This window comes from Leucopleurus acutus, assembly GCF_964270905.1.
Source record: "Leucopleurus acutus genome assembly, chromosome: 8".
Classification (NCBI taxonomy): domain Eukaryota; kingdom Metazoa; phylum Chordata; class Mammalia; order Artiodactyla; family Delphinidae; genus Leucopleurus; species Leucopleurus acutus.
Window position 1 is genome coordinate 67,988,341 of NC_139151.1, and position 12,701 is coordinate 68,001,041.

A 12,701-nucleotide genomic window follows, 5' to 3' on the forward strand; every position below is an offset into this window, starting at 1 on the left:
AAAATAGAATTTTTAATATGTTCATTTTAGTAGTGCTTTGGGGACTTAAACTGGGGAAGAAAGGAAACTTGGTGTTGACTTACGCAATTGCTTTAATCTCCGCAGAAGGTAGTGTGCCATTTTTTTTCATTTCAATTCAGGCAGCACTTCTGGATCACTTAGTAAGTGCCAGGGGCTGCCTTTGGCCAGCATGCCTTGTGTGCATTGTGCAGCAGCTGACAGTAGACCAGCTGACTTTTGCTTCTGAAACAGACATAGGGGGCATTGCAGCTTAGCAAGGCAGCCTTTCCACCCCCTTTGCAGGTGCCCATGGATTACTGGTGTTGAGGGAGACTTTTGTACATTCCGGTGCTGGTGTCAGGCCCATTTTCATTGGCACATGTTACATTTTCCTATGTTCAGGCGAGAAATCTAATTTTACTCTCCAGGAGGATTAATTATAAAGGAAAATATTACAAACCACTTGTCAAGTTGAGACTGAACAAATGGCCAAGTGTAACTGGATTCAGGGCCCCAAATTAATGATGTTTCTTTAAAACATTTTCATTGAGTTGTAAGCCAATGAGGTCACAAATAAAAACAGTTAGACTCATTTAAAAAAATTCTCAACCCTTTAGTTATAGAGGGAACCAATAATGAAATAAATGACACATACTGATTTTAAAAATCAGCATCAATGTGTGTTTTTTTTAAACTAGTATCCTTGTTTCTAGACTATTAACTGGAGGATTTTTAAATTAGCTTACTTATCATTATTTTTGTTTCATGACCTGTGAATAAAGCTTTTCTTCTCTTTTGCCTGGCTTGAATATGTTCTGTTCCTTCTGCAAAATGCATCTCAGAGAACTTAGTAGTGCTTAAATCATGTTCATATTCATCCTGTCATTTGAACTCCATAATAGCCCTGTGATGGAGACAGAACTGGCTCCTTACCTGATTTTACAGATGAAGAATCAGGGGGTGAGCCACTTGCCTGAAGGGTCCAAGCCAGGAAGTGGCAGGGTCAGGCATGTTTCACACAGCCATCAAATATGTACAAAATTAGACACTCATTGGAAGACCTTCACCAAAACTCTGCCTGCTACTTAGCATACTGCAAATGTTAATTGTTGGATTAGCCAGGACTAGCTAAGTGTCTGGGAAAATATATCCATTCTGATAATGAATGCATTACATCAACTAAGTGTTTTAGGCCCCTTGTATTTTTATACTTGTTACATCTTTGTAATGTATTGACCAAACTCACGAATCTCTCACTGTTTGGAATGAGCAGCTCACTATTGTTGAATGCTGTGTTTGGTCTTATATTTTATTGATTGCTTGACTGATTGATTAACTTATACTGTACTTGGTTTTTAAGAAGGCTTTGCCAGAGCTACTGAACAAATCTCTAACTCACTTTTCTTATGAAAAAAACCCTGGGGCAAGGTACCGTTTAGAGTAGTTGAGTCTTGTTGCTAATTTGTGGATAGAAAGAGGTAAGATATGTTACAATGCATGGTTATATTCAATCTACAGATAGGCAGAGGGGCTTTGTTCAAACTTGAACCACCTTTCAGACAACTGACTCTACGTCTCAGCTCTGCAGGAAACGCTTACTAGGTCCCAAATGGAAAAGAGATCTGCTTTGCCGAAGTCATTAAGGCTAAGATCTTAAACCACGCAGGTAGTCACTGGGAATAGAGAGGAGAAGACAGATTTAAACGACATTTTAGAGATGGAAGTTTGCTGTGGGGTTTAAAGATGATATGGAAATTTCTAGTTTAATGATACCAGTAATTGAGATAGAGAACAAAGGAAGGGCAGGGACTGGGGGGGAAGGGGAGGAACTGAGTTTGAGATATTGACTCCTACTCCTGAGGAGCTTATAACTTGGCACGGGAGTGTGGGGTTGACAGGGGAAGGAGTCAGATAAGTAAACCAGTGATTAAACTGCAGTGTGATAGAAGCAGCAATGAAGAGCTGCAGGGCATGCTGGGAGATCATTTCCTGGAGGTGGGGGAATTAGAAGGCCTCCTCATGGACATGACACTTGGGCTAAGTTGTAAAAGAATTACATAATTAGGGAGTGTAGTGCAGGGCATACAAAGTAGGGGGACAGTATATTCAAAGGCCCAAAATAAAAGAATGGCCAGTGGATCAGGCAAGGTCAGTGGGCTGGAGGGTTTTGGACGGTGAAAGACAGGACAGCAGGAGCAGCCTTAACAAGAAGAGGCTGGGAATAGCAGCCGGCATTTATTAAGCCTTTACTGTTAAGCCAGGCACCGAGGAATAGTTCAGAATATGTTCAGAAGGTGGGCCTGCCAGCATGTGGTAACTGATTGGACTTAGGGTGGAGGAGAGAGTCCAAGGAGACCCGCAGGTTTCTGCCTTGACCTAAAGAGGGCGTTTGAAGGGGGAGCCCATTTATGGGGCAGGTGGAGGATGAGCTCCAGTTGGGGTATGTTAAATTTGAGGTCCTTTTAGTCATCCAGGTCACTGAGAGGAAGTGTGATATTGTATTTGAGCATATGGACCCTGAATCCATACTGCCCTGCTTTGAATCCTAGCTTGGCCACTTCAGAGATTTATGACTGTGGGCAAGTTACTGAATCCTTCTATGCCTCAGTTTTCTCATTAATAATCTGGGAATAATAATAACCCTTTAGCATTTACTTTACAGAGTTGTAATGATGTTAAAATGTATATAATTTAGAATAGTTCTTAGCTCAGAGCAGGTACTTAATGAATAGTCATTGTTATTGCTAATCATAATATGTAGTTCAGAGGCTCAAGAGAGGGGCCTGGGGTTAGCACCACCAGCGTAGAGTATTAGGCTAAGGTAACCATTATATATCTCTCTGGTAGAGGTATAAGAAACAGAAAATCCAGTCAAGGCTTTTCTCCTAGGTTCTTTCATTACTTACCAAGGAGTTTGGAGATAAATGGCTTCAGCATTCTTTCAGAAGTTCTGTGGTGTCAGGTCCCTATGAGTCACTTGGCCTTTCTCTCCTGGTCTGTAAGATGGCTGCTCTAGCTCAAAGCATTTAATCCTCGCCTCCCATGTTCTAAATAGGAGGGAATGAGGTTTGTGGGGGAAAAACTGCTCTCCTTATAGGCCTCTATCATCCTTCAGTGGTAGAGGAAAATCCCAGAAACCCCCAGGCAGATTCCCCTTATGTCTCATTGGTCAGAACCAGGTCACATGGCCACCTGTAGCTCAAGGACCAGGAACAGGGGAGCTGTGATTGACTTATACTGTTCATGATTCATCCTTTGGGGCTGGACACTTTAAGCCTTGAACAAAATGGGGGTCCTTTTAGCGAGGAATGAGAAGGGAATGGCTGGTGGGCCTGCAGCTAAAAAAGTCTGCCCCACTAGGGAAGGAGATCTTTTAGAACAGGAAGAGAAAAAGGCAGAGCCCAGGACTCCAGGGATTCGTGGCACTCATACAGGAAAGAGATTTCAAGTGCCAAAGACATAGGAGGAGAGGAGAGCCAGAGAGGCGTCCGGAGAGAAGCCCAGGAAGAATTTCTGGGAGGGCATGTCTACAGGGGTTCATGTAGCAGAGCCTGGAGCAGGATGAGGCTGTAAAGAGCTGTCTGATTTGGCAGTGGGGAGGCCGTGGAGGCCAGTGCCAGAGCAGATTCAGTGGCGCCAAGGATTGAGAAGAGAGTGACAATCTCTCCCATATGCAGTTGGTGGGAGTGCAAATTAATTCAACATTTCTATCAGTTTGGCAACATGTAACAAAATGTAAAATGCTCATACCCTTTAACTCTGAAATTCTACTTTTCGGAATTAATCCAACAGGCAGAATTAGACTAGAGCAGGCTGATGTAGGTATAAGAGTGTTGACTACAGACTTGTTGATTATAGGAAAAAAAAAGGGGGGGTAATTGATCTAAATGTCCATCATACAGGAGTAATTAAAACAAATGATGGTACATCTTGGCAATGGAATACTAGGCACAGTGGCTAAGAGCTGAAGTTCTGGAATCTGACAGTCGGGGTCTGAATTCTGGCTCTGCCATTCACCAGCTGTGTGACCTCAGGTCTCTGGGAAACTTTCTGGGACTCTCAGTTTCCCTGGCTGTAAAATGGGATGATTATATTACTAACTCATAAAGCTATGGTAAGAATTATGGAACTTGATACAAATGAAACATGTAGAAAATGTCTGGCACATATTATTATGCAGGCACTTAAAATATGCAATAGATCTATCTGTATGGAAATAGAAAGCTGTTTATGAGACATTAAGAGAAAAAATGAAGTTACAGAATAGCAAGATAATATGACACAACAGTTAAACAGTGCTTTTTTCCTGGGAGGTGGAATCATGGGCACAGTTCACTTTCTCCTTTACACTTTTCTGTGTCTCTTTAAAGCAAAGGTATTATAGGGGAACAAAATTCACCACCTCAAAATGTCTTTTTGGTATGCGGATTATTTCGAGATGAAAATAATCAAGTCCCAAAAGACTCAGAAAGAAAGCTTGACCTTCCCTCTAATCACCTAAAAGAATTTACACAGGGGGCCTGTCCTGGAATAGAGCTATCACCAGAGATATCTGCAAAGAATACGTGCTAGGGGTGATGGGGGGAACTCTAGGAAGGGCTTAAAGATCAGAGTCCACTCTGTGTCCCATTGTTTCTTCATGGCCCATTTATTTGTCAAACATTTGCTTTTCCATCTCTTTCGCCTTCCTCCCCTTTGAAGTCCCAAACCACTACCCCCACCATCCTCTTTTATCTTTAGCTGAAGGTGGTATTTAAGTTGAAGGCTTTGGCCATTTTGGTGAGTCACTCAGTTCTACATGTTATTATACTTTGTTTGATTTTCTCCTGTTAATCTGTCTCATGTTAGTTTAATTCTTAGACCAGCCAGAAGGACCTAGAAGAGTAGAAGAAAATTTCTTCCTCCCCAGCAGTATTTAATGTCTGGCTGACTGTAAGCCACATGAGGGCAGGTACCATTTTTGGTTTTTTTCACCACTAGGTATCATTGAATCTGGCACATTGCAAGCAGGTGATAAATATTTTTTAAATGAATGGATGAAAGACAGGAAGTTGTGTTTAGGAAGATGCACAGACCAAGATTTTAAAGATGTCGCGGTTCTGTACCGACAAGGCCCAGGGTAGACCTCAGGGAGGAGTGGCAGAAAAGGAGCAGAGCTCAGGCCTGAGGGCTGTCTATCAGTCGTCAGCATGGATGCTGCAGTTTCCCAGGACATGGACAGCAAGAGAGGAAAACAGGCCCAAGAACACTGGAGTCCAATCCCTGGCTCTTTCTGTTCAGCACTTCCCAAACAGGCTGAATCTGAGAGCAGGGGATTTAGAACTGCAGGGGATTTTGGTGTCATCGAGTCATTTTTTCATGAGAAAACAAAGACCCAGAAAAGTTAAGTGAGTTCCCCAAGCTCTCCTGGGATGTGTGTCTCCCAATTCCTGCTCTGGTGCCGTCTCCTTCCTCCAGGGACCCGACTGTGTGGATATTTCAGGTATAAACGAAATTGTTGAGAGAGGACATTCATTGGATTCCTAAGAAACCCACTTCTCTTACGTAGTGTGACTTTCTTTTCTAAAGCTCACTGATCACCTGTGCCCTTTATTTGTAAAGAACAAAAATGACTAGGAGCATGATTAACTCACCCACATCTTCCATTGTCCTTACATCTTTTGTGTAAGCATTGATCGTTGTTTCTATTGTTGAAAGCGGGATTGTTCTCTTGGCAACACACATCCAGAAAGAGAGCCCAGTGGGGGGCTCAGAAGGTGACACTGTTGAAGTTTGACGTTATGGTTCCGAAGAATAAGAGAAAAAGGCAAAAAAGCACTAATTGACCAGACAGTGATTTTGAATTGGTCACCAATCTAAACTATAGGATGCTTTGGGACAAAAGACATGTGGTTTTTTTCAAGTACGTTTAGGAATTCAGAAAATCAGCCAACTGAGTTCTCAAGTACAGGGCCCTAGGGGATCCAATTCAATGAATATTTATGAACAACTTGTTGTTGAGATATTACAATTAGCACAGGTACTTGGAGGTTTCAAATGTGTTCTTGGAAAATAGCCTTTTCTCACTTTAATATCTTAATCATTACTTACCCATAGATTGTTGTTTACTCTGGGATTGTTTTTGCTGGAAAGAAAGGATGTGCTTAGTAAAGGAAGATGATGTGGCAGAGGAGATCTGGGATCAGATACAGCTAGGAGAATATTGGTTCTGTCCATAGGAATGCTGTGTGTTCCTCAGGAAATCACTTAACTCTGCTGAATCTCAGTTTCCTTCCCTGTAACACAGGGTCATAATACCTATTTCACAGGGTGGTTCTGCAGATGCAACAAAACCAGGTTCAAAGGGCCTGTCACATAGCTCAATACATTCTAGCTTTCTTCCCCCAAAGGTAAACTTCTGTTTCCTGACCATCTAAAAAATCAAATTATAAATTACTGAAATCCTTCAATAGGTGAAGAGAAAGAGGTGTATTTGGTTCTTGACCACATTTTGCATATGCACTTGACTTTATCCATAGAATGGCTTGAGTTGATTCTTTTCCCTGTACTGCAGCATCCTGAGAAAGCAAAGTGTTGATTCATCTGGACAACCAGCTGCCACGGAAGTCTTAAACAAATCTAAATCTTTTCCTTGCTCTTTTCCTTCTTAATTCTTTAAAATCTGTGGTGGGATCATGTAGAATGGAGACAACCAAAGGGAACCATCAAAGGCTCTCCAGTGGAGTGTGTTTAAGAGACTGGAGCATGGTGGAAGAGACTAAGAGTGCCAGGGTATGATGTCCAAGAAGTTGGCAGGGGCCCCATCATATGTGAGTCTATGCATGTTTCTCTCAAATATGACGTTCTAGTCAAAGCCTTGGAAATATAACCAATGTTTCCAATTGTGTCCTGTGACGAGGAGAACAAATTCTTATTGAACTTATGCAAATGACTATATTTCCATGAAAATAAGAATAGGCATTAAGAGTTTCCAAATTCCAGAAGGATCAGGTAGGGAGAAAAAGATAAGTGTTTCATCTTTGTTTACGAAGGTATACTTTATCAAACTGCCTCAAGTCATACATAGGTTGAGAGAAAAAGTTTCCTTAAATCTGGGAAAGTAAAACATAAAAAAACTTACAATGATTAAAACAAAAAATTATGAAAATTATAACCAGCCTCATCAGTCCCGTGAAATTAATTTTTGATCTTGTCAGCAGTTTTAAGAAGCCATCAGTTTCTTCATTAGAATTCAGTAATTCTTACCCAGTTCAATGGTATGATCTGAAAGTTTATCAGAAGCCTATAGAGTTAGTGTCAGAGTCCCTTCCATGAATCTCTCTGAAGATGAAACATACTTGTAAAAGCATCAGAATAAAACAATAACTGTCTATAAATGACAAAAGACTTTAAAATGCCCATTATTGAAGATCTGAGGGTTCATTAAATGGAACTAACAAGGAAATTTGGTTATTTCTGTGGCACAAAACAATTTAAGATAATAACAGGAATTATGACTGATAATATTACACCAGGACATAGCAGATTTTGAGAAATTTCACATAGTTTCTGAAACACTTCTAAAATATACCTGTATAGACACAGCATAAAGAAGGCTTAGTTTTATTTCTTATTAGGCAATGCTTCCTATGTAATTAGACATATCAAATAATCCTAATTAGTTTAACAACTCCCTTTTTATAAGGAGAGAGAACAAATCTTTGAGAAATTTCAGAGGCCCTCTAAAACATCTCATACCTCGAAGTTAGTTCTAAGTCAAAGACTTCATATGGAATTAGATTTTGGGAAGTTTATCAAAAATATCAAATGTTTAAAAAAACATTTGGCCAAATAGGATCATAGGTCACTGTGAAACAATTCTAAGTTATCCATTTAACCAGAGTAACAATTAAAGACTTTATGAGCAAATGTAAAAGTTTATATAGTTGTAAAAAGCCTTAGCTACAGAATATAGAATCTTTTTTATTCCATACAGATTATATTGAAGGTAAACAAAACTTTTGTGTACAATTTCTCATTAAGACCAGACTAATAATCTTACAAGATTTTGTCCTATTAACAGAGAGAAAAAACAGTTTAATTGTGCACCAGCTTACTTTTAATATTAAAACTCAATTACTTAATTAAATTAATTCCAATTTTAGCCAGTCCTAACCACACATAAAATTCCTTTCTAAAGATTGGGTTTTTGCCCCCCCGCCCCAAACGTTCTACAACTTCCTATATCCATTTTAGTTTGTCCCTTGTTTTATTTCCCATTTAGAAATATCCAGCTTTAGGACAAAATTACTTTCTTTTCCCTTAAGAAAAACGCATTCTCTTCTTTATACCTTTTTAAAAAAATTCCTTGCATATGAAGATGTTTTCCTTATTAATTTTAGTAGTTTTAATTACATATATTAATTAGAATGTCTAGAATCATGTACTTTCTCATAGAAAATTTCTCCACATGGCACCAAACATATTTACTACTGGTCTTAAATATCTTTAGTTTCTCTGTAAAAGGAAGCCTATGTTCAATAATTAATGTTTCAGCAACTTATTTTATTTGAGAATGATCTAGATATTCAATAAATTTCCATAATTTAACTTAATTTAGCAAAATTCTGAAGTTTCAGGTTACCAAAAAGATTTGGGGAAACTATTTTTAAGTAGACATATCATAAAACATAGTTATTCTTAAAGAGTTCACCTAAAAACTCTTATCTCATTTACATTTAATCTACTTATAAAAATATCATCATACGAAGTTATATTTCTTGCTGACAAATTTTTTTTTTTTTTTGGTACGCGGGCCTCTCACTGTTGTGGCCTCTCCCGTTGCGGGGCACAGGCTCCGGACGCGCAGGCTCAGCAGCCAAGGCTCACGGGCCAAGCCGCTCTGTGGCATGTGGGATCCTCCTGGACCGGGGCACGAACCCGTGTCCCCTGTATTGGCAGGCGGACCCTCAACCACTGCACCACCAGGGAAGCCCCTCTTGCTGACAAATTTTATAACTTGTTCGACTTTTAGGTTAACTTGTTTGACTTTTAGGTTTACTATTAAAAAGTACCATAAATGTATTATACTTAATGTAGATAATTTTAAAAGACATGTCTGTGTTAATCAAACCAAAAAACGTTAGACTAGATTTAATACCAAATATTAATTTAATAGGGAATATTTCTCAGATCACATGAACCTGAAGTTCATTTGTATTCGTTTTTATTATATTTCTGATAATTTATATAGGACTTAATTTCCTTTAAGCCAATTAAACAGAGCTCTTTTGCAAATTAATTTTGGCACTACCATCCAGAGCTAGAAACATACCATAAGGTATGTACATAGATGTACATACATCCAGAGTATGTTGACACAGACAGAGTTTTCATTTTAAAACTTTAATCATGAAATCAGGTACAATACAAAACTTACTAGTTTATTTTTTCTAATTTATTTTATTGAAGTATAGTTGATTTATGATGTTGTGTTAATTTCTGCTGTACAGCAAATGATTCAGTTATACATATATATATTCTTTTCCATTATTGTTTATCACAGGATATTGAATATAGTTTCCTGTGCTATAGAGTAGGACCTTGTTATTTATTCATATATACAATAGTTTGCATCTACTAATCCCAAACTCCCAGTCCATCCCTCCCCCACCCCCCCTTCCCATGGGCAACCACAAATCTGTTCTCTAAGTCTGTGAGTCTGTTTCTGTTTCATAGATAAGTTCATTTGTGTCATATTTTAGATTCCACATATAAGTGATATCATATATTTGTCTTTCTCTGTCTGGCTTACTTCACTTAGTATGATAATCTCTACGTCCATCCAGGTTGCTGCAAATGGCGTTATTTCGTTCTTTTTTATGGCTGAGTAATATTCCATTTTATATATGTACCACATCTTCTTTATCCATTCCTCTGTCGATGGACATTTAGGTTGTTTCCATGTCTTGGCTATTGTGAATAGTGCTGCTATGAACATAGGGGTATATGTATCTTTTTGAATTACAGTTTTGTCTAGATATATGCCCAGGAATGGGACTGCTGGATCATATGGTAACTGTATTTTTAGTTTTCTGAGGAACCTCCATACTGTCCTCTATAGTGGCTGCACCAATTTACATTCCTACCAACAGTGTAAGAGGGTTCCCTTTTCTCCACACCATCTCCAGCATTTGTTATTTGTAGATTTTTTGATACTGGCCATTCTGACCAGTGGGAGGTGATACCTCATTGTAGTTTTGATTTGCATTTCTCTAATAATTAGCGGTGTTGAGCATCTTTTCATGTGCCTATTGGCCATCTGTATCTCTTTGCTGGAGAAATGTCTATTTAGGTCTTCTGCCCATTTTCCTATTGGGTTGCAAAACACTCTAGTTTATAAATAACAGTTGGGATAATAAATTGTCTACTCAGGTCTCTAAAGTATTTTATAATTTTGGAGAGGACTTTTAAGATTTGTATTTGCCCTCGATAAGCAATTTTTAGGAGGCTGATTGGGCAAGAGAGTCTTTTTAGCAGTTGGAGTTTTAAAAAGCCTCTTTTTTTCTTTTTAATCAGTCTTAGGAATTGGAGATGGTCTAAGTAAGAGTTCCTTAAGACCAGGTGGAATACTTATATCTCAAAGGCACAGGGAGAGAAATGCAGGCTCCTCCTGGAAGGACTTTTGTTCCCTTAAGTTCAGAATTTTGAAAAAAAAAAAAAAATTTGTGTTTTTTTCAAAATGGCCATAATAATCATAGACATTTTCAACAGACCTTTAGAGTTATTGTTGCCTTCTGCAGGTGATCAGTCTTGGTGTTATAAAAAAGAAGTTCATAGACAGATAGCAAGGAGAAGAGCATTGTGGTGGACATTCAGAGGAACTGGGGGGCGGGAGGGAGAGGCTGTCAGGAGCCTCAGAGGTTTTTCCAGTTCAGAATCCTCTGAGATAATCGGGAGTGAGTTTCTCTGAGGAAAGCAATGGTGGATTCTTTATTACATTTTTGAGGCCTCCAAATAGCAGTTGAAATATGCTTTCATTCTTGTCTTATAGTCTTTTTCTAAATGACTGTGCAGATAAACTAATCTAAGAATTTCAGAGGAGCCCCAGGTCAACCAGTTTAACTGTAAATCATCCTGGATAATCATAATACAGCAAGACAAATACTTGTGGGACTAGGGCCCATGGTTCTTATACATCAAACCAGCAGAAGTTCCAGCAGGAGGCTGCTCTGTAGCCTTGCCCTTAGAGAGTGAACTTCCCATATTCCAAGAGTAATTATTCAGCAGAAAAAAAGAAAAAAGAAAAAAAAAGGAAAATGAAATCCCAAGACCAGAAGCCGGCAACCCAAAGAAAATGGGAAGCAAAATCCTAATGCCACTCAAACAACATAAACAAAACAGGAAGCAAAATGCCAAAGGCCACATAAACAAAAATGGGAAGTGAAATTCCAAGGGTCACTTAAACAAAATGCACAAAACAGGAAGTAAAATCCCAAAGGACAGTAGCCAGCAACGAAGGACACCCAAATAAACCAGAACCTCTACGAAGGCAGGAGGTTCCAGGGCAGGAAGACTTCCTTCCGTGTACCAAACTACTGAGGAGATGATAAAGCACAGTAGACTCTTGTAGGTACCTTACTCAGATCCAAGTTGATGCCATCCTGGGGGGCAGGCCCTTCTGTATGCTTACTCCTGGCACCATGAAATGTCAACCAAAAAAAAAAAAAAAAATACAGGAGGCTGAAAATAAGAGTTTGAGGTTTTTTGTTTGTTTGTTTGTTTTTGTTTTTAACATCTTTATTGGGGTATAATTGCTTTACAATGGTGTGTTAGTTTCTGCCCCACAACAAAGTGAATCAGTTATACATATACATATGTTCCCATATCTCTTCCCTCTTGCGTCTCCCTCCCTCCCTCCCACCCTCCCTGTCCCACCCCTCCAGGCGTTCACAAAGCACCGAGCCGATATCCCTGTGCCATGCGGCTGCTTCCCACTAGCTATCTACCTTACATTTGTTAGTGTGTATATGTCCATGACTCTCTCTCGCCCTGTCACAGCTCACCCTTCCCCCTCCCCGTATCCTCAAGTCCGTTCTCCAGTAGGTCTGTGTCTTTATTCCTGTCTTACCCCTAGGTTCTTCATTACATTTTTTTTCTTCTTAAATTCCATATATATGTGTTAGCATATGGTATTTGTCTTTTTCTTTCTGACTTACTTCACTCTGTATGACAGACTCTAGGTCTGTCCACCTCATTACAAATAGCTCAATTTCGTTTCTTTTTATGGCTGAGTAATATTCCATTGTATATATGTGCCACATCTTCTTTATCCATTCATCCGATGATGGGCACTTAGGTTGTTTCCATCTCCGGGCTATTGTAAATAGAGCTGCAATGAACATTTTGGTACATGACTCTTTTTGAATTTTGGTTTTCTCAGGGTATATGCCCAGTAGTGGGATTGCTGGGTCATATGGTAGTTCTATTTGTAGATTTTTAAGGAACCTCCATACTGTTCTCCATAGTGGCTGAACCAGTTGACATTCCCACCAGCAGTGCAAGAGTGTTCCCTTTTCTCCACACCCTCTCCAGCATTTATTGTTTCTAGGTTTTTTGATGATGGCCATTCTGACTGGTGTGAGATGATATCTCATTGTAGTTTTGATTTGCATTTCTCTAATGATTAATGATGTTGAGCATTCTTTCATGTGTGTGTTGGC

At 39.2% G+C, this 12,701-nt stretch overlaps 1 protein-coding gene across 1 annotated transcript in view; it reads left to right on the forward strand.

Moving 5' to 3' along the window:
* SPON1 (spondin 1) overlaps positions 1-12,701 on the forward strand; it is a gene marked incomplete at its 5' end in the record, with an annotated part of 272,548 nt that overhangs the window by 48,497 nt on the left and 211,350 nt on the right. The gene's annotated exons all lie outside the window — the stretch shown is intronic.